The following is a 23,334-nucleotide window of genomic DNA, read 5'->3' on the forward strand; positions in this document are numbered from 1 at the left end:
TTCAAAAAGGTAACAGGAAGAAGTTTAAAAAAAGAAAAACTCACATTCTAAAATCAATACCAGAATCAGACTAAAAAAGCAGACAGGTCTGCCTTCTGTTTCCATTTTACCCAAAGATTTTTTTTTTTTAAGATTCTTGAAAATGCAATGAGACGAGTAAATGAAAATGTGTTATAACTACTGGAAAAGAACAAAATGGGAACTCTTTAGTTCATAACATGAATGTGTACCTGAGAGGATGCATTAAAAACCTAATAGGGCAATTTGGTGTAACTGCAGAATAGGAAGTAAATTTTAAAAATCTTAGCTTTTTTCCTATACTAGCAGTAAAAACCTAGAAAGAAATACAGACAGATTTTATGCAAAATCCAATAACGATATAAAAATAATGATATAAAATATTTGCAGTGCATTTAATTTTTAAAAAATTAAAAATTTAACTTAAACGATATAAAAATAATGATATAAAATATTTGCAGTGCACTGGGAAGAAACAGATTAAACCTCATTTAAGGAAACAAAATAAGATTTGAGCAAATGAAAGAACATGTTTTCTCTTCAAATGCTTAAATTTCATCTCATGTAAACACCAATACTACCCAAATTAATATAGGAATCAACTGCAATTCAAATCGGATTCCTAACAAGGTGTTTCCTGTTTTTCATTGGGCAGAGCGATCTTAGACTTTGTAAGGAAGATGCCTTTACAAGTTCAGTTAGGAAATAAATTTTAAGCATCATCAATAATCCGGGCTACATTCTCCTATGTATGAGGACACCCTGCAGAGACACTCTAATCAAATGAATACGTTATACTTACTGGAATACACAGGAGAAAGTGACCCAGGCTGCCACACTGGAGAAACCCACCTTTTTTTCGTCCACGCTGTAGGTGAGGGAGCTGTCTCCCATCATAATTTGGGATTATGGCTCCCTGACACCCCCAATGTGCATTGACGTGGAAGCAAGTTCTCTACCATTATTTTTTGTCCCTCAGATAGACCCTGACTCTGAATCTTTTCCTCTAATCCTCCTACAACTAATATTAGATAAAAGTTAGTTTTAACGAAATAAATTATGCCTACTAGTAGGTAAAACACCATCAAACGTGGAATTTGAGCTTTGTCGCCATGTGTTTAGCACTCACTTCTGTGTTTCGGGGAGGGAGGGAGTGCTGGGGCTTGGGGGTGGAGGACAGGGCAGAGAGATACAGAAGAGAGAGGAGGCAGAGAGAGAGACACAGGAGAGAGACAAAGGAGAGAGGGGGGAAGAAGGGAAGGAAGCAGAGTGAGACAATGCTAAGGCAACATGACTGGTTTTCCTCAAATTTATTGTCCATGCAATTATGATTCCATGCAGGTTCGAGCCCTCTTCCGGAAAGATCCCACATGCCACAGAGCAACGAAGCCCGTGTGCCACAACTACTGAGCCTGCGCTCTAGAGCCCGTGAGCCACAACTACTGAAGCCCGTGTGCCTAGAGCCCATGCTCTGCAACAAGAGAAGCCACCGCAGTGAGAAGCCCGCGCACCGCAACGAAGAGCAGCCCCCCCTCGCCGCAACTAGAGAAAGCCCGTGCGTAGCAACGAAGACCCAATGCAGCCAAAAGTAAATAAATAACTTTATAAAACAAACAAACAAGGAACAGCGAGATGGAGAAAGAGCCTGGAGATTGTAAACACCTCAGAAGAGGCATGTTTCCTTCCTTCCAAAGAGCAGGAGAAAGCACACAGGTGGCTAGTGAACTTATGGGGAGGTGTTTGCAGTTACCATAGGATGGATTCAATGTGCGTATGCTACAAACATGAACACAAATCTTCAAATACGAGAGGACGGCTGAATGAGCGGGAAAAAAGCATATTCATGGCCCATCCCTCCAAAGCGTATGACTGAAATGAAGTTGGTTTTATGGACACACCTGAGTGAGGACAGCCTCTACTTATGAAAGTGGCTTTAGCAAGCCTCTAGGTGTCAGGAATAATTACATATAGTCTAGAATTCATCATGGAGCCATACTGTCCATGCATTTTTTATGATTTTTTAAAATTAATTTATTATTTATTTCTGGTTGCATTGGGTCTTCATTGCTGCACACGGGCTTTCTCTAGTCGAGGCGAGAGGGGGCTACTCTTTGTTGTAGTGTGCAGACTTCTCATCGCGGTGGCTTCTCTTGTTGCAGAGCATGGGCTCTAGCGTGCGGGCTCAGCAGTTGTGGCATGCGGGCTCAGCAGTTGTGGCACATGGGCTCAGTAGTTGTGGCACACGGGCTCAGTAGTTGTGGCGCACGGGCTTAGTTACTCCGCGGCATGTGGGATCTTCCCGGACCAGGGCTCGAACCCGTGTCCCCTGCATTGGCAGGCGGATTCTTAACCACTGCGCCACCAGGGAAGCCCTGCCCATGCATTTTAAGTATCTCTATACTGACTTATTTTTATATGCATCTTAGTTTGTTCCAAAGCTCTAAATTAAGGGCTCTGAGGAGAAACACTGAGTAAAATACAGCAGAGGAATCCATCCTCGCAATGGTGTTGGGACCTAATCGGTGTTCTAAGAAGAAGCCTATGTCACTGGACACAGATTTATCTGTATTTGATTCCAAATTGTGCTGAGTAGTTAGATTCACCACCAAGCCTCTTATGTCTTTTTTAATATAATTTTAAAAATTTTTTAATTTATTTTTTGACTGTGCCGCGCAGCTTGCGGGGTCTTAGTTCCCTGACCAGGGACTGAACCCGGGGACCCACGGCAGTGAAAGCACAGAGTCCTAACCACTGGACCGCCAGGGAATTCCCTGTCCTATATTTTAATTCTCTTTTGCGTGTAATTCTTGCAACTTTTAGCCAACTCTGCTCCTTGGTTTTTCCTTCCAAACAAGGCCTTTTACTAGGAAACAGTAACAGGAATCCAAGTAATAACACACTTTATGGCAAGTTTCAAATGGTTTAACCACCACTGGGAATTACATAAAAAACATGTGACTGAGAGAAAATCACCCTCCTTCAGTCTGTTCAGAATCAGCATTCTCCTCTTTCAAATGAAAGCTATGCAAATACTTCCAGGGGGTTATTGCTTCACCAGGGACGGGCTGTTACATAAACCCCAGGATGTACCCGTTTCAGTGTCAAGTGCACGGGGTCAAAGAAGCATGATCGTTTCTACGTACCTTTAGGAGACTTACAAAAAGGCAAGGGCAAGTATAATACTCGATAACGTTGCACACAACATTTGTAAACACACAACTTCGTGTAAAATAAAGAAAAAATCTTTACTAGAGGTTTGCTTATGGAAGTTCCAGGGTAGAATCCTACCCAGGATCCCACACGTGGTCCCTGAAACAGGATGGGCTGCTTTTTATTCTGCTACTGGGGGTTTTGTGTGCACGAGTCTGTATGTCTGTGTGAAGTGTGTGCATGTGTGTGTGATGTATGTGTGAATGCATGTATGTTTGCATACATGCATGCATGTGGCATGTAGAGACCAGTTCCATTTGCTCTTGAAGGAAACAAGGATGCTCCTTCTGGAGAGAAGCATTTCTACCCTCTGTTTCCTGGAGAGTACAGTCATTCCGAAACTGCCCCAGGATTAGCACGGCTAAGGCTCTGCTGCTGGTTTACAAGCCTAATCAAGCTGCCCTTCCCTCAGTGTGGACAAACTATGGCTCAAAGAATCAACGGACTAAAGCAAAATGACCATTTCGCTGTTACTGCTGTGTTTTAACCTCCTCCCCACATCTCTTCTGGACTTAAACTCTTTCATTCAGGTGGCAAAAATTCACTGAATGTTTGTCTCTGCAAAAGTGATATCCTTAATGCTGCTATACTGAAAACCATGATTTGATAAGATACACGCACCCCGATGTTCACTGCAGCACTATTTACAATAACCAGGACATGGAAGCAACCTAAGTGTCCATCGACAGAGGAATGGGTAAAGATGATGTGGCACATATATACAATGGACTATTACTCAGCCATAAAAAAGAATGAAATCATGCCATCTGCAGCAACGTGGATGGACCTAGAGCAGCGGTCCCCAACCTTTTCGGCACCAGGGACCGTTTTCGTGGAGGACAATTTTTCCACGGTGGGGTGGGGGGCAGAGGGTTCGGGCGGTAATGCGCACGGCAGGGAGCAGCAGATGAAGCTTCACTCGCTCACCCACCACTCACCTCCCGCCGTGCAGCCCAGTGCCTAACAGCCCGCGGACTGGGACTGATCCGCGGCCCGGGGACTGGGGACCCCTGACTTAGAGGTTGTCATACTAGGTAAAGTAAATCAGACAGAAACACAAATACCATGTGATATTGCTTACACGTGGAATGTAAAAAAAAAAAAAAAAAAGATTCAAATGAGCTTATATACCAAACAGAAATAGATCCACAGACATAAAAAACAAACTTATAGTTACCAAAGGGGAATGGGGGATAAATGAGGAGTTTGGCATTAACATATACACACTACTATATACAAAATAAGATAAACAAGAACCTCTACTGTAGAGCACAGGGAACTATACTCAATATTCTGTAATAAACAATAAGGGGAAAGAATCTGAAAAAGTATATATATATACACACACACACACACACACACACACACACACACACACACACACATATAAATAAATAAAAGAAACTACATACATAGAAAAGAAATGCATCCTCACTTGGAATAATCTAGTCTAATGCAGTCTGCATACATTTCAGAAGGTTCAGTAATGGTGAGGTGACCCCCATTAAGGTTCCTTCATTATGGATTATGAGGTCAGATGCAGGCACTATGTGGATATGCAGAGCAGTCAACTCTAAAATTCTTATCCTGAAATGGTTCTTCCTTCCTAAAAGGGAGACATGAATATTTCCATCAGCTGACTGCCCTTTGTTTTGGAGGTGATCTTACGTAATACTTCACGGCACTGAGAAAGTCCCTGGCCACCAGCTACCTTAGAGTTACGAGTTAGCCGGGGTTCTTCACCACTGCTCTCAGCGGTAGACTCTGGCTGATGAAGCAGAAAGACACTTCCTGAGATCGACTGCACATTGGAAGGGCCAGTGAACCAGGTTACGGGGAAATCTTCCAGGAATAGTCTCCAACAGAAAACTCATGAATTGGTCTAGAGTAGACATTGCCAGGTGACACTTGGTGGTTATTGCCAACTACACTGTCACCCCATGATGTCATGCCTTAAGTCAGGGTTGTGACCTGCCACCATGGGAAGGTGGAAACCCCTCTCACAACTGACACCTAGAAAAACACCTCTGACTGAAGGAGCCTGGGTCACTGACTTGGGTCCTAGCTGCAAGGGAAGCGGGAAACTTGAATTTTATGTGTCTACCTTGGGTAGAGTAGACTCATAAAGGAAGAAAAATCCATGACAGTAGGAGCCAGTGCAAAACAAGTCAAGGAACCAAAAGTATGAGTTCTCCTCCAAGGAAATTTGTGGACACTGGGCACTGTCATAATTGATGAATCCCTTTCCTCCTGCTACAGGAATCTAGTTGAGTTCCGGCTGGCTCTGAGAAGAATGGGTCAGTCTACTCAGGGCTGAAAGAACAACTCCGTTGTTGGTTTGATGATGGTTAAGTAACATGTAGGGACGTACCTGTCTAACCAGCTTAACTAAAAAGCTACCGGGTGTTGTATTTTAGAGTTCCTTGTAACGTAAGCAATGTATAACTGCCTAGTGTGTGAAAGAAAAAACTTGATTAAAAATGTAATTAGTGGGACTGAAAATACAAGACTCATTAAGCACTTCTACGCTGAGCTATGTGCAGCTGAATGAACATTTCAAGATGAAAAAAGAATCCACTTCTTTGTAAAAGAAAGTAAAACCTTTCATGGTGAGCTGTGATGAAGTGGCCTGTTCAAGAGAAAAAGAAAAGAATTGCAGATTAAGAGAAAAGGCGAGAAATCCAGTTTCTCTGGAGACAGTGGCCTGGAAAGGAAGGCAGCCATTGCCATTGGGGGATAAAAGCTTTTCTTATTTCCTCACACTTCTATTCTGTGACAACATCAGACTGCTTATCTCCCAGACCTAAGTGCTCACCAGCGAAATTTGTTTGAACACACCAAGACGAGCAATAAATTGCTATCTATTTAATCAATCTTCATCAAGACTTTTCTGCCCTAAATTCTAACTGCCGAAGGGCAGAAACTGAATCCCAGCACACGTTTCTCGCACAGGATTTATCCGTGGTGTGGTTAACTAGAACCGCAGCCAATCAGTTACGGAACTGTAACTAAATCAGTGTTCCTGATTGAACCTGCACAGTTAGAGGGGAGAAAAAACAAAAACAAGCTTATCCCACAGTTTTATTGATTTCAAGTAGCCTTGTTCCCTGATACGCCCTCCTTTGAGGTACAGCTTTCAACATACAAAGCCAGCAATCCTGGGCTTCCCTGGTGGTGCAGTGGTTAAGAATCCACCTGCCAGTGCAGGGGACACGGGTTCGAGCCCTGGTCGGGAAGATCCCACATGCCATGGAGCAACTAAGCCCGCGAGCCACAACTACTGAGCCCGTGAGCCACAACTACTGAAGCCCGCGCACCTAGAGCCCATGCTCCACAGCAAGAGAAGCCACTGCAATGAGAAGCCCGCGCACCGCAACGAAGAGTAACCCCTGCTCGCTGAAACTAGAGAAAGCCCGCGCACAGCAACAAAGACCCAGCACAGCCAAAAATAAATAAATAAAAAAAATTAAAAAAAAAATAAAAGACAGCAATCCTGTCTTTCCCAGGTTCCCGCTCTCTGCACGTCTCTACCTGGTCAGCACGGAGCTTTTGGACTCCTGCATATAAAATACGCCAGGGTTCTGAGAACACACACACGCCTCACTCTCCCCAACTCTGACAGCTTTCTCGGGTCCAGTCCACCTCCTAAATCTCTCTGGTACCTCTTCATCATGGAGGTGACCGTCACCAGGGTCCTGGTCACATTGTCTCTGGCCTAAGACAGGCTCTCTTCCTTGTAACAGCCCCTGAATGAGGCTGGCGATGCTAACAGATGAAGCCCAATCACTGGCCTTTCTACAGCCCTTTAAAGGCAGAGGTCTTCAGCCATTTTAAAGGGGGGTACGGGGGGTGTTCTTTCTTCAGAGACCAGTAATCCAAACAGATAAAATGAGACTCTGAGCGAGGTTTGCTGGGGGGCTCTGAATTCTCCTCACTCATAACCCTAATTCTCATCATGCAGGCGTTTGCCCCTCACCCACCATAATACTTTGCAGGACACTGTGTGAAAAGTTTTGTCCTAGATCAACACTGTCAATTAGAAATAGCATAGAAGACCCTTACAGTCATTACATTTTCCAGCGGCCATGTTAAAAACAAGTGAAAAGGAACAGGTGGAACAAATTTTAAAGTATGTTATTTAACTGAATGTACAGTATTCAAAATACCATTTTAACATGTAGTTCCCATAGAACTGTTAATGAAATAGTTTCCTTTCTTTTTCATAGCATTTAAAAATAGGACTCAAATAATATCAGAAAAGAACTACAATAAAAGAATAGTTCTTCACTGGCAAAAAACGTTTATCATTACAGAGTTTTGTTTTTTTTTTTTGCGGTACACGGGCTTCTCACTGTTGTGGCCTCTCCCGTTGCGGGGCACAGGCTCCGGACGCGCAGGCTCAGCGGCCATGGCTCGTGGGTCCAGCCACTCCACGGCATGTGGGATCTTCCCGGACCAGGGCACGAACCCGTGTCCCCTGCATCGGCAGGCGGACTCTCAACCACTGCGCCACCAGGGAAGCCCCAGAGTTTTAATTTAACTTTATGTTATAAAACGAATTCTAAAGCACCTTTGATTCCTAGGTGATCAATAACATATTTGGGGGAGACTGAAAACCCAGGGGAAGGAAGTACATTTTTTAGCACAATGACGAATCATTCATCAAAACTAGAATTTACACAGTTTTCATTTAACAATTAAGTTGTGAAGTAGTTTTCCCACAACATAAGAATCTGAAAAAATAGGGTATACAAGATGTTTAAAATCTTAACTTCTGAATATCAAAGGAAAGTTTGTTGTGGAGCTCTATATAAATGCAGATAAACATAAATAATGAAATTCAAAGAATCTATGAATACATCACTGAACAAGTAACTGCTATTAAGTCATATGTGTATCTTTCTAGACTTCTTTCTATGGATATACAAGAATTTTAAATGGAATACTACTCAGCCATAAAAAAGAACAATATAATGCCATTTGCAGCAACACGGATGCAACTACAGATGATCATACTAAGTGAAGTACGTCAGAGAAAGAAATACTGTATGATATCACTTATAGGTGGGAATCTAAAAAACGATACAGGTGAACGTATTTACAAAACAAAAAAAGACTCACTGACATAAAGAACAGACTGCTGGTTGCCAAGGGGGAGGGGGGTGGGGGAAGGATGGAGTGGGAGTTTGGGATTAACAGATGAAAACAAGTATATATAGGATGGATAAACAACAAGGTCCTACTGTAGAGCCCAGGGAACTATACTCAATATCCTGTGATAAACCATCATGGAAAAGAAGATAAAACAAGAATGTATGTATATGTACAACTGAATTACTTTGCTGTTCAGCAGAAACTAACACAAGAAACTAACACAACATTGTCAGTCAACCATGCTTCACTAAAAAATCTTGATTGAATTTAAAAAATATTTTTAAAAAACAAATATAGCTTCACGATCTAAATAAATGTTTAGAGACTGAAAATAAACATATATGCAAATGCACGATGCATGTTCAGAGAAAATGAGTATATTTTAATGTACGTTAAGCGTAAACCAGGCTCGTAAGCCAGGCATTAATTGTGGTTGTGGATGCCTTCTATTCCCTGACCACTACTTATGTACAGACATAATTGTTAGTGGCTAGACAAATCTTTTATTTGAGGACCTGGCTCTCCATAAACAGAATCGCAATAGTTTAACCGTACACTGGCACTCACACCTTAGGACAGACCAATAAGTTAGACAGTGCTTAAAATAATCCCTAAAAGAGAACGACGAAGCGAACACCTAGAATGGAGATTCCCTGCCACATCAGATCCTTAAATGATATGGTTGACCGTTGCATGTAGGAGAACAGAAAAGGGATTCCAAAGTGGCCAACTGTAAGCATATTTTAGGACACTTGTCCGGAAGATTTGGTCTAGCCTTGGGAAGGTGCTTGGGGTCAAACAGACCATCCTATGGAGGCATTTCCATTCTGTTCACCCATCAAGTGGCAGTGAACCCTTGAAAATAAGGCTCTGTTTATGGAAACGATGCCCAGCATCTCTGTCTTTTTCTAACATCATCTACATCTCTCCACTGCGGGATGCACAGAGTTCAAACCTTTTACGCTCAGTCTTGCAAAGTTTTGCCCTGGTTGGATGGTGTAAGCAACATATATTTCCAGCCAGTCTTCCTCTCCCAAAAGCACTGGTATAATCCATAACGTAGCCTGACTGCATGCTTTTTCAAGCCTCGATCATTTCATGCTTCCCTGCTTTTGTCTGAGAGGTTGCATCAGAGCCCGTGAAAATTCGGAGCTTCAGGGGCTTGTAGTGGATCAAACAATAGCCCTCCACCCCCCATGATATGTACGCCCTAATTCCCAGAACGTGTGAAATGGTTAGGTGACATGGCAAAAGAGAATTAAGCTCATAGATGGAATTAACATTGCCAACCAATTTAGAGACTGGGAGATAATCCTGGATTATCCGGGTGGGCTCCCTGTAACCATCAGGGTCCTTAAAAGGGGAACCGGGAGGCAAAACGCTCACAGTGAGGACCAGTGATTATTATTTTTGAAGACAGAAGTAGGGGCCATGGCCCAAGAAAGCTGGGTGTTCTCTAGACACTGGAAAAGGCAAGGACAGATTTCTACAAAAACCAGAAGAAACACAGCCCTGTCGACGCCTTGAGTTAGTCCAGTGAGAAGTGCAAATTTTGATCTTGAGAGCTGTATGCTTGGTTTTTTGTGTTTTGGTTTTTTTGGCCTCGACGCGTGGCTTGTGGGATCTTAGTTCCCTGACGAGGGATTCAAAGTAAAAGCATGGAGTCCTAACCACTGGACTGCCGGAGAATTCTCTATTCTTGGTTTTTTTGTTTTTTTCCCTTTTCTTAAAGGCACTACCTTTGTGGTAATTTGTTCCAGCAGCAGTAGCTACCCAATACACACCAAAACTTTCTCTGACTACTGCAGAAGCAATTCCTCTCTCCTCCACGACTGCAACAAGTCTTACCATATTTGACAGGTGTGTTTTAACTGCCCTTCCTGTGTTTTCTTAAAAAACAAAATAGGGGCTTCCCTGGTGGCGCAGCGGTTCAGAGTCCGCCTGCCGATGCAGGGGACACGGGTTCGTGCCCCAGTCCGGGAAGATCCCACATGCCGCGGAGCGGCTGGGCCCGTGAGCCGTGGCCGCTGGGCCTGCGTGTCCAGAGCCTGTGCTCCGCAACGGTAGAGGCCACAACAGTGAGAGGCCCGTGTACCGCAAAAACAAACAAACAAACAAAAAAACCCCAAAATATACCTCAAGATTTATCACTGTTGGGACTTCTCAATGCTAATACACATTGAGACTGAAGGTAAAGTTTCTCATTAGCTATGTGGTAAATGAAACAATAAGGTATATTGATAACATTCTTTGAATTGGTAGGGTACCTGATATTCAGGAGAGAAAAACCAAAAACATCTTTTATGACACAGAGCAATGCTGTTTAAGACAAAATGTAGCATTTAGCCTCAACTTGTATCATTTAGAATAGGAGGAGAGAGAAAGAATTTCTCAGACAAGCAAAAACTAAAAGAACACAGCAATATTAAAGCTATCCTAAAAGAAATATCGAAAGGTCTACCTTAAATAGAAAAGGAGCGCAGAATGGGAGAAAATATTTGCCAACGATGCAACTGACAAGGGATTCATCTCCAAAATTTAAAAACAGCTCATGCAGCTAAATATCAAAAAAGAGAAAACAAAAACACAAACAACTCAAAAAATGGGAAAAGACGTAAATAGACATTTCTCCAAAGAAGACATACAGAAGAGGCACGTGAAAAGATGCTCAAGATGACGAATTATCAGAGAGATGCACATCAACATGAGACAGCACCTCACACCAGACAGAATGGCCATCATCACTGGGAGACTGGGATTGACATATATACACCAGTATGTATAAAATGGATAACTAATAAGCACCTGCTGTATAAAAAAATCAAATCGAATCAAAATAAGAGAGTTCACCTAGAAACTTTTTATTAAAAAAAAAAGTCTACAAACAACCAATCCCGGAGAGGGTGTGGAGAAAAGGGAACCCTCTTACGCTGTTGGTGGGAATGTAAATTGATACAGTCACTATGGAGAACAGTATAGAGGTTCCTTAAAAAACTACAAATGGAACTACCATATGACCCAGCAATCCCACTACTGGGCATATACCCTGAGAAAACCATAATTCAAAAAGACACATGCACCCCAATGTTCACTGCAGCATTATTTACAATAGCCAGGACATGGAAGCAACCTAGGTGTCCATCGACAGATGAATGGATAAAGATGTGGTCCGTATATAAAACGGAATATTACTCAGCCATGAAAAGAATAAAATAATACCATTTGCAGCGACATGGATGAACTTGGACATTGTCTGACCTACTTCACTTAGTATGATAAAGACAAATATCGTATGGTATCGCTTATATGTGGAATCTTTAAAAAATGATACAAAAAAACTTATCTACAAAACATAAAAAGAGTTACAGATGTAGAAAACAAACATGGTTACCAGGGGGTAAGACAGGGGAGGGGTAAATTGGGAGATTGGGACTGTCATATACACAGTACTATATATAAAATAGATAAGTGATAAGACCAAGTATATAGCACAGGAAACTCTACTCGGTACTCTGTAATGACCTATATGGGAAAAGAATCTTAAAAAGTTATACATATATGTATAACTGAGTCACTTTGCTGTACAGCAGAAACTAACAACATTGTAAATCAACTAAAAGTCAATATAAAATAAAAATTTTTTTAATTTAAAAAAGAAATAAAAATTTAAAAATGGAAAAGCAGCAGGAATCTATAGGGAAGGGAAGATCACAATTGGAAAGTAAATCACATAAATAAGCAGGTATTCAGATAAAAAAAAAAATCAAAAAAATTTTTGTGAGACCAATGATAACTACAATGAACAGCAAAAGGAAAAACATGAAGATGTAAAAGAAATCAAAATTATAAAACGTGGTGGAGGAGAGTAAGAAAACAGATTTTTTTTAGAATGGTTTGAACCTATATGTCTATCAGTCTAAAGCAAGTACGTAGATATAGGAAGGGGTTAACATACTTGAAAAACAGGGAAACCACAAATCAAAAACATACAGCTTCACAAAAACCAAAAAGAAGAGAACACAAACATAGTACAAAAGCACTGAGCCCCAACTTACGGCGACACAGTTTCTATTTTGCCCTTGTGTTCACCAGTTCAGCGCAGAAAAACAAAAAGTAAATCAACCTAAGTCCAATATAACAAAGTATTTAATGCATTTAAAATTCTGACATGAAATGTTCCTGCAATATTTATTCAGACAATCAATGCCTGGCTTAGTAAGTACAGAAATGGTCAATGGAGCAATTTATTTGCTAACTGAACAATTTTAGCAAATTAAAAGTCTCTTTGCCCTTCAAGACTGAGCGTGCTATGGATGTCATTAACATTTTAACAATTTTGTGGGTATAATATTAAGTGTAGTAAAACAAAAAAAACTCTAATACATAATTACACCACAAGCAATCTCTTGGAACTTTTAGCAAATATGCCGCACTGAACCCTGAGTGTCACACTCTTAATGGCGGAATGTCTATTGTGGATCAGAGGACCACTTAGAAGTCTCTCTTTAGAGAGAAAGGTAACTCTTAGCATAAAGGGATCCAGTTTTCAGATGGTAACAATCACCCAGTATAATTCTGAGAACCGTCAGATGTTGGCGGAGGGAAAATGACCTCCCCTTTCTAACTCTTGATGTCAAGCTTCTCATCTTGTAACTCGTTTCTGACTTTACCTCTTTTATGACCGTGTGGTTTGAAAGGACAGAAGACAAAAGCTTCCTGCAAACCGTGAGTTGACATTTGAAGCTAATGGTATCAAGCTGAAAGCCACCAAATTTTGAGTTGCAGGGTGTTGTTGTCTGTTAGGATTCTAATGTGGCTTTGAAACTGTAGGTATTATTTTATGTCGTTTCATTCACATTAAAATACGATCCTGTGGAAGGCAGAGAATGACATCACAGGAGAAATTCTGCTCCGTAGGATATGGAAAAAATTAACATTCTTTGCACACTGCACGCACATGCTGCTCGGAGAAGGATGTGTGTATACACATTTTCCAGGAGTCATTTTGGAAACACCGCCCAAGTAGGCTGCAAGCTCTTATTGATAAGAGAAAAATCGCTTTTCAAAAAAGGATAGGGGTGTCTCTGCAGTGGACAGATCTGGGTGCCTTTACCTGAGGCCAGACCTCAATCTAGGAAAAGGAATTCCGAGATGAACAAGTGTGCCATGCGCCTAACTGAAGGCGATTTGATGCCCTCAGCATCAAATCTGAAGAGTTGTCTGGGATTATTACCTTTCAATCAAATCGTGACTTCAGATCTAATCACTAACTCAACAGGAAACAATAAACAGGCATCTCCCAACTCCAGGAGATACAATCAGATGTCATCTACATCCAGGATGCAAGCGGGTTGTTCTACGAAAGCCCTGGTCTGACCTCAAGAAAGGTACTTGAAGTCAGATACCAGTGCAACGTGAGAGACTGGGCCAGATTAAGAGACACTTCACAGACATAACTTGGTCTGTGAAAAGTAACCAGTATGACTGGATGCCATGGAGGAAATCTGTATAGAAATAATGGGATTTTATGATATCAGAAAAATGAGCTTTATTTTCCTGAGGTGTGATAAAAAAAATTGCTGCCAGGCAGGAAAATGGTCTTTTATTTTTTGGAGGTGCGTTACTGAAGTATTTTGGGGATGAAATGCTATGATGTTTGTATTTATTTGAACTGGATAAGATTATGTTTCTATAACATACTATACCTACATGTTTATAAATTAATATTGTTTCTAACATGGGAATGAGTCTCCCTCCAGTAGGCATTTCTTACTGCCTGAAGACGCTTTTCTGCAGGGCAGGGGACCCATCCTATAGACTTGCAGTGGGCAGGGGCCAGCAAGGACGCTGCACGCTCTACAATGTGCAAGACAGCTCCACATAACAGATTCATCAGCCCCAAATGTTCACAGTGCTTTTATCTATCTATCTATCTAATAATCTACATACATACGTACACATGTATGTGTATGTCTACGTAGCAACTATGATGGAATGTCAACTTTCTGTTAAAACTAAATGATGCTTATTCAATGTATTATTCTTTCGAGGTTTATCTACTTTTTAACATTTAATAAAGCAAATAAGGTAATACCTGGTTCCAGAAAAAGAAACACTTCCATCAACAGATGAATGGTTAAAGATGTGGTGCATATATACAGTGGAATACTACTCAGCCAATAAGGAGTGAAATAATACCATGTGCAGTTACATGGATGGACCTAGAGATTATCATACTAAGTTAAGTAAGTCAGATAGAGAAGCACAAATATCATATGATGTCACTTATATGTGGAATCTAAAATATGATACAAATGACCTTATCTACAGAACAGTAACAGTCTCACAGGCATAGAGAACAGACTTGTGGTTGCCAAGGGGGAGGGGAGGAGGGGAGGGAAGAATTGGGAGTTTGGGGTTAGCAGATGCAAACCAGTATATATAGGATGGATAAACAACAAGGTCCTGCTGCAGAGCACAGGGAACTACATTCAATATCCTGTGATAAACCATCACGGAAAAGAATATGAGAAAAGAACATACATATGTATAACTGAGTCACTTTGCTGTACAGCAGAAATTAACACAACAGTGTAAATCAACTCTCCTTGAATACAATTTTAAAAAGAAACACTTATAAAAATGTTTACCTTGATGAAAAAAGTGTAAACGTAGACGGCAGCAGAAATCAGCGTTAGTTATCTCAGGAAAATCAGATTATTTGGCTAGCTGCCATGCTGATCACATAGTAAGCTACCCAGAAGCCCTGGATCTAAATGAACCACCATTTAATAACGAGGAAATAAAATAACTACCATCTTTGTTTTTACAGGTCAGAACACAGAAAGAAGGTCCTATGAGAACTTAGATAATTTAAATCAAATTGTACCAGAAATACGACGATATGGAAGCTATCAGGCTTCACCTCGAACAGAACTTCAGAAACATTTTGCAGGATAAGAAGTGAACAGTATTGATTGGGCTTGGGAAAAACAATCCCTGCTTTTTGTTTTTTGACACCTGGGCCCAACGGAAGATACTTCAGTAATTGTGGGGACAGAAGAATACGGAAGCCTCTAAAAAATCTTTTTCTTGCAAAACAAAAACTATCTAAATGTATTCAAAACCTTAACTCAAAGCACAGATGAAAAGGCTGTTTCTACTACTATAGAAAGAAGAAACTGTAATTCGGAACAATTTTGTAAGTTACATTGCTAAGGAGAAAACCAGATGCCCTTAAAAGGTGAACCCTAAAAGAATTGAGAAGCCTCTGAATTTCTCAAGAGTAAAAATGGAGACACTCCCAACACATTACTCTAAACTAGGGATTAAACTTCCATATTTTCTGGTTTTTCGAGAAGTCTAGGTAAACTATGATTGAGTGACGCTTCCTGACTTGCTGAGCTAATATGTATACTCACGTACTTATGCTGTTTGGGACTATAAATAGAACTGGGTACGTTTTTATTGAAATAAATGTACATGAGTGAAGGTCACAGATTTGAATATACAGTCCAATGAGTATTCTCAAATATGTGTGAATAGGTACACATCTTCCATACCAAGAGAAGTATACTCTCACCACTCAAAAAAAGTCACTTTCTACTCGGTGTCTTTATTCCCAGAATAAACACCACAGCTATTCAACACGCTGGATTAGTTGTGCCCTGTGTTGAAATGTGTTATGAACAGAATTATGTAGTGGACATTGTTGTTTTCCTCTTACCACTTCACTTCACATAATGTTTTGGGATTCACCCACTTTGTTGTGTCTATAAACCATTTTTTTTTCCCATTGAAAAGCATTCCATTATGTGAAAAATATGACAATTTGGTTGTTCATTTTCCTGTTGAAGGACATTTGGGTGCTTTTAATTTGGTGCCATTAAGAAAAAAGTTTACTGACTTCATAAAGAATCAACGTCTTAGAACTTTATTTTGGGACTTCCCTGGTGGTCCAGTGGGCAAGACTCCGCACTCCTAATGCAGGGGCCTGGGTTCCATCTCTGGTCAGGGAACTAGATCCTGCATGCATGCCGCAACTAAGAAGCCCACATGCCACAACTAAGACCCAGCGCAGCCAAAATAAATAAATAAGTAATAAATAAATAGATTTTTTAAAACTTCCTTATTTTGAAATAGAGACACACATAAGCTATAGAACTGACAGAGTCACTTGTCCTACCCAGCTTATCCAAAGATGACATCTCATAACTATAGTAGAGTATCAATACCAGGACTTGAAATTCATGCAATACTCTGTTAACCAGGCTACGGATCTTATTCAAATTTCACCTTTTTTACACTGTAATGCACTGTTTGTGTACACAGGAGAATCAACTTAGGATTTTGTTAATAAATGACTCAGTTTTCTATTTCAATGATCTAATATTTATTTTATCATTTTTTTCTCCTTATTTTCCACTAAACTTGCTCTTTTTGCTGAGGTGAAAACTTAGCTATTTCACATATTTTTATATTTCCTCGTAAGAATTTAAAGACATAAGTTTTCCTCCATGCTCTGCTTTGCTTGCAAGCAACAGATTTTGATACGTTGATTTCAATTTCAGTTCAAAATATTATTTTAAATCTCCCTAAGGACATTCTCTTGATCAACGTTAATTCAGAAGCATGTTGTTTAATTCCTAAATATTTGGAGATTTTCTACATATGCGATGTTCACCAACTTCTAATTTAATCCACTGTGATCTGTAATTAGGATGAAATACAAGAAAATATTTGATTCAAACAAACAAACAAAAAAACCCAGCAGAAGCAAAAAATGCTATTTAAAACTTGAGGAGAGATTAGGAGAGACATACACAAAACATACATTCCAATTTCTGAAAAACGCCTGGCAAAGTTTCTGGTGATAGTCTTATTGAGACTATAAAAAAATTTTTTCTTTTAATAACAGCCATCTTTTCTTTATTTTTGGCTGCATTGGGTCTTCGCTGCCGCACGTGGGCTTTCTCTAGGTGCGGCGAGCGGAGGCTACTCTTCATTGCGGTGCACGGGCTTCTTCTCATTGCGGTGGCTTCTCTTGTGGCAGAGCATGGGCTCTAGGAGTGCGGGCTTCAGTAGTTGCGGCATGCAGGCTCAGCGGCCATGGCTCACGGGCCTAGTTGCTCCGCGGCATGTGGGATCTTCCCGGCCCAGGACTCGAACCCGTGTCCCCTGCATTGGCAGGCGGACTCTTAACCACTGCACCGCCAGGGAAGCCCTATGAAAAATTTTGAGCTTGATAACAGTGCAAGCAAATTTTCTTGCAGCTGGTTAGGGGATGGGCTTCAGGATGTGATGGGAAGTGTTTTTTTACGGCTTGTTATCAAGCTGCTGCAAGGTTTTTAGGGCTGCAGAAAAGGCCTTTTCCCTGGTCTTCCCCCCTTTACATGACGGTCCACAGCTTGCACGGATCCATAAAAAAACATGCTCATTCTCCAAAGCGCTAGCTTGCTTCGAGCAACATTTCACAGTGTCGAGAAAGCTAAAAGGACCAGCCAAATTACAATGAAAATCAACTGAGAAAGGGTAAGCCCGTGCATTCCGTTTCTCAAAGGCAGGATGGCGAACTGCTAGTTTCACTGTTCATTAAATCTAGTTAATGGATGCATGATGTGAAGAGAAAGCAGTTTACCAGCTCCCGGTGTGATTAAAGCATACCCGGGGCATTGCATATCTTTCCAATTACACATTTTGAGATACACGTGGAGAAACCGTAGCCAATGCAGACGAAGGCCACTGAGGGGGTTAAAAGGACTCGCCGTGTGTTTACGGGGAAATTGACAAAGGCTCCGTCTAAGGACTGGCTGTATGGTTGTGAGAAGTGTTCTTGAGGAGAGAGAAGGTTTTGGGAGGCCGGCTGCCTCCTGCAGACAGTTTCAAAGGGAGGCTATTTGCCAACTGGGAGAGGATGTGCAAACATAAGACCTTAAGGTGTTGTAAGCAGGTCAGTGAAAAGGATGCCCATTCTTGTAACCATCGTGGGATCGATGGATCCCGTTTTCAACGGACAAGGCATGGAGAAGACAAATGAGCTCAAGGAACCCAAGATCCAGGCTGGAGATGAGGTTGCTATTCCTGATGTTACAATCACCACCAGCTACATCTATACAACGGTGGACAAGGCCCCCGAGGTTCCGGCATCGGCCTCACGTAACAACACTCCCAGTGGCCAGGGGTGGAAATGCAACCGTTTACATATGGGGGGGATACTTCCTTCTCTGTCCCTGAGTCTAAGTACTAAGTCTGCTTTACTTGTTTTTTCCTTTTTGTCATGACTGGAGATCAGAGACTTTTATATAATCAATTCACCTCCACATACTAGGAAACGTAAACCTCTACCATCTGCAGTTCTTCTAGCCAACTTACAAGCTATCAGATTACCATGGCAACTGCAGGTCCCCAGAGGATGAACACTGAGGTGGGGGGCTGTTTTGAACCTGAGTCCATCTTTCAGTCCAGGCTGTGCACTCTTGCAAAAGGTGTGTATTTGGGCTCGTTTGTTGAGATCACATGTATCTGCTGAAGCTTGTCCTAATGCACATATGCTACATCTTCAGCTAGGAACTCCTTCAAAAGAATATTATCACATAAACAGGGAACTGGAGCGAACCAAGGAGCAAAAGGCCGCATGGCATCCCTCCTGGGAGAACAAACGTCAGGATGTGCATGGCGGGGGGCCGGGTCGGGGGGTGCTACTTTCCTTCCAAACTGTTTGGGGCAAAGAGTGTCGTTGTTTACCTTGTTTTCTTGCCACAGAGTGGGCTGCTCTATAAACTGGGTCTTTGCATAAAATGACGAAGGTGATAAGCCCACGATGATAAATGCAGGTGGTGTGAATAAATAAAATGCATGCATAGGGAAAGAAGGGCGGGGCGATCCCCATGTCTTTTCATTAACAGTAGACGTCAATCTACCGTCTTTGTATCTTCTGTCCTTCTCTTCTTTCCCTTCTTGTTCAAAGCAAAAACTGTATCGTGAGGAAAGCAGTGTAGCAACGCTTCCTCACAATTTTTAGAGCGTGGGACTTGGCATCATTTCATTAAATGTCTCCCGCCTTTAACACTCTGTGACTTTCTAGGATGTGCTCTCGCGCTATTTCAACTTCGTCAGCTGTAAGCTGGGTGAAGAAGGATTCCAAGTGCCTAGAGCTGGTGGGAGCATTTTATAAAATTACTTACACAAACCCCTCCACAGAGGACCTCGCATGTGGTCAGTGATCAAACAGGCAGCCTTTTAAAAAATAATTGTTCACCCCTAGTCTTTCTAGAACAACCCACTCCCTTGCAGAAGAAGCATGTCTTTGGGAAATACTGATGGGGAGGGAGACTTGGCAATGACGGCTCATAGATCTGCGTCCTCAGGACAGCACAAATGAAGGCGGCTCAAGACAAAACTCAATTAAAGCAATCAGATCACCCCTAGTTTCTTCTGCTACTTTTCTTTCTTTTTCTCCCTCTCTTTTCCCCTACGAAGCCAAGAGGGAGTTAACGGAATTCAATCATGGATAAAGAAGATGTGGTGTATATATATACAATGGAATACTACTCACCCATAAAAAAGAATGAAATAATGCCATTTGCAGCAACATGGATGCAACTAGAGATTATCATACTGAGTAAGTCAGATAGAGAAAGACAAATACCATATGGTATTACTTATACGTGGAATCTAAAATATGATAAAAATGACCGTATCTACAAAACAGAAACAGATTCACAGGTGTAAAGACCAGACTTGTGGTTGCCAACGTGTGGTGGAGAGGCGAGTGGTGGATTGGGAGTTTGGGGTTAGCGGATGCAAACTATTATATACAGAATGGGTGAACAACAAGGTCCTACTGTAGAGCACAGGGGACTATATTCAATCTACCGCAATAAACCATACTGGAAAAGAATGAAAAAGAATATATTTATATAACTGAATCACTGCTATACAGCAGAATTTAACATTGTAAATCAACTATACTTCAATAAAATAAAAGGATTCAATCACGGACATGGCTCAGAAGGAAGCTATTGTCACTCAAGCACTAACAGATTTTTACTCTAAAATAAGAGGTCCACAGATGACAGCCCATAAAGCAAATCTAGCCCGCCACTTGTTTTTCGTATGGACTACTGCCTAATATTCCTTTTACATTTTTAAATGGCTGGGAACAAATAACTCAAAAGAAGAGTATTTCATGACATGAAAAATGGTGTGAAATTCAAATTGTGTCCGTACAATTATTGGAACACAGCCATACCCATTCACTGACATTATCTGTGGGTCGTTTTGTGCTACTAGGTACAGTTGAGCAGGTGTGGCAAGGCACACAAAACCTAAAACGTTTAATACTGTCCTGTTCCATAAAATTGTCCAGAGCATGTGCTGATCCTTCCTCTAAACAAACGTTTTCGGGGAAGAACATATCACATGAGATTACCTCACTCAGCAGGGCGATACGTGAATTCAATGGGTTTCTACTCCATTTTCAATAACTTACGGTATGAGAATAATATAAATACAAAGGGAAACCAACTGAGATTAATAATATTGTTGAATAAATATTCAGGACGCTTTGAGCAAATGCCTCAGAATTTTATTTACGCACCGGGAAGTTTTTTTTTTTTTTCTTCCCCCATCCAAAAGTTCTTGAGAAGACTGAAGGGATCCAGGAAGCCTGGGCACAGTCATTTTCAGTTAGCTACAGGCGGTGTTCAGAAACAAAAGGTACATGTCCAAATTCCACAAGAACGCATTTTATGACAGAGAATTCCCTTCCCAGAAAACTGCCTGAATCTCTCTTCTAAAAATAAACAGGATGGTTCCTTTTTCCCCCCCCTAGAAGATAACTGTGCATTCTGTGCTGTGATCCAGCATCAAGCCAGTAAGGAAGCAATGGCGTCATCTTGGGTTTGCGAGCGTCAACTGTGACGGGAAGTGCAGTAAATGATCAGGGGTCCCCGTCACTGCTGAGCAGACAGCTAATGATGTGACCACAGGCTTCAGAAGGACCTGCCCATAAAGCAAAACAAAGGGACGCTATTTGCTAAGAAGCTATCATTGAGTCACCGCTTACGACTGATCTGTTTTTTCACCCGGATGACATTCCTGCCATCTGTCCACTGAAGCAAAAGACGCTTTGCATTTAAGCCATCTTGGGATTTTATTTTTCTTTAAACGATAGGTTACAGGTCAAGCTGGTTACCAATCGCGGCATGATGTGTGAAAACGAAGTAGTAAGGAGAATATTAATGGGATATGAATTTCTGTATTCCGTGGAGCCTGAACTTGGCATTCTAAACTTTTCTTGAGGGAACCAAAGAGGGAAAAAGAGTTGAGATTAAGGAAAAAAAAAAGATAGGAAGAACTCAGCTACACGGATTGATGTAAATTTCTTATCAGGTACTTCCTGTTCTACAAATAAGTAACACAGCTTTCCTCAACAGTTAACAATTTTGCAGATTAGGTTCAGCAAAGTCAGCTAAAGTGATCGACACTGGAACTTTATGACCACGGTAAAGAAATTACCAAATACAAAAAGAAAAAAAAAAAGAACACAATTGTGCTAACTATGGACCCCAGAGATGTTTTCTCAACACAGGAAAGGGAATAGTGATGGTTACGTCTCCAGGGAGGGGTAAACCACCAAGATCCTAGTTGGAAACAGATCTACTCCAAAGTGATGCAGAGGAGAGTTTAGTGAGAGGACTACTGACAAAGGCGTGCTGAATACTGCACTTGGCCATCTGCGCTGTGGATGTGCACTAGCAGAATCACTAACCTGTAACCAGCTCTGGATGGGAAGGACAAGAGGAAGAAGATGCTCGTCAGAACCTGTAGACCTTGGGAGGCTGCAGGTATGCAGAACCATGGAAAAGCCCACAAGTGGTCACATCGGAGGGCACAAGCCCTACACCACGCTAAAGAAGAACAACAATCTTCGGGGAGTAAATTAGTACCTTTCTATTACACGTGTAGACGGACAAGGTCAACAGAAGAGAAACTCTAGAAATACACCCAACCACATGTGCAAATTTAGTCCCTAAAATGAAGAGATCAATCAACAGGGACCGCTTTATATACATGTATATTTGGAAAACTAGAAGAGATTCCCTACCTCACACCAAGAATAAAAACAGACTTCAAATGGATTAGCAATCTACATGGAAAAAAAGGAAAACGTAAAATTTTCCACGTAAAGATGACTGATTTGTCTAAAACCTAGATATATAGCAATGCTTTGAAACTGACTCAATGTTCAAACTCATTTAGATAGATGATAGGTAGGTAGGTAGATAGATAACAGACTATAGATAGGTAAACGCATGCCAGATGGTAGATGGATAAACAGACAGCACAGGAGTTAGTTTATTTAATACGTCAAAAAGGCAAACAAACATTAGATATGCTTGAATAAATCAAACATTACATTTAAGAAGAATTAAAGGAAAAAGAACCCCGTTTTAACTTCCAATATCATGAATAAAAAAAAATTCTATCATCTAAGCAATCGGAAATATAGAAAGAAAAGAAGAAAAGAACAACGCTGTAGTGCACGTAAAATTTTAAGAGGGTAGGTTTCATGTTAAGTATTCTTACCACGACAAAATAAATATTAAAAACATGAAAGGGCTTCCCAGGTGGCGCAGTGGTTGAGAGTCCGCCTGCCGATGCAGGGGACGTGGGTTCGTGCCCCGGTCCGGGAGGATCCCACATGCCGCGGAGCGGCTGGGCCCGTGAGCCATGGCCGCTGAGCCTGCGCGTCCGGAGCCTGTGCTCCGCAACGGGAGAGGCCGCAACAGTGAGAGGCCCGCGTACCACAAAAAAACAAACAAACAAACAAACAAAACCCACAAAAACATGATAACTACAAAGTAAGTTGAAAGGAAAAACAAATTGGCTGTCACATATTTTCTGTTAAAGTGAAAATTGTGACTTAAAATTATTCAAATTATTTAGATT

This window comes from Grampus griseus (genome assembly GCF_964374135.1).
Source record: "Grampus griseus genome assembly, chromosome: Y".
Taxonomy (NCBI): Eukaryota; Metazoa; Chordata; class Mammalia; order Artiodactyla; family Delphinidae; genus Grampus; species Grampus griseus.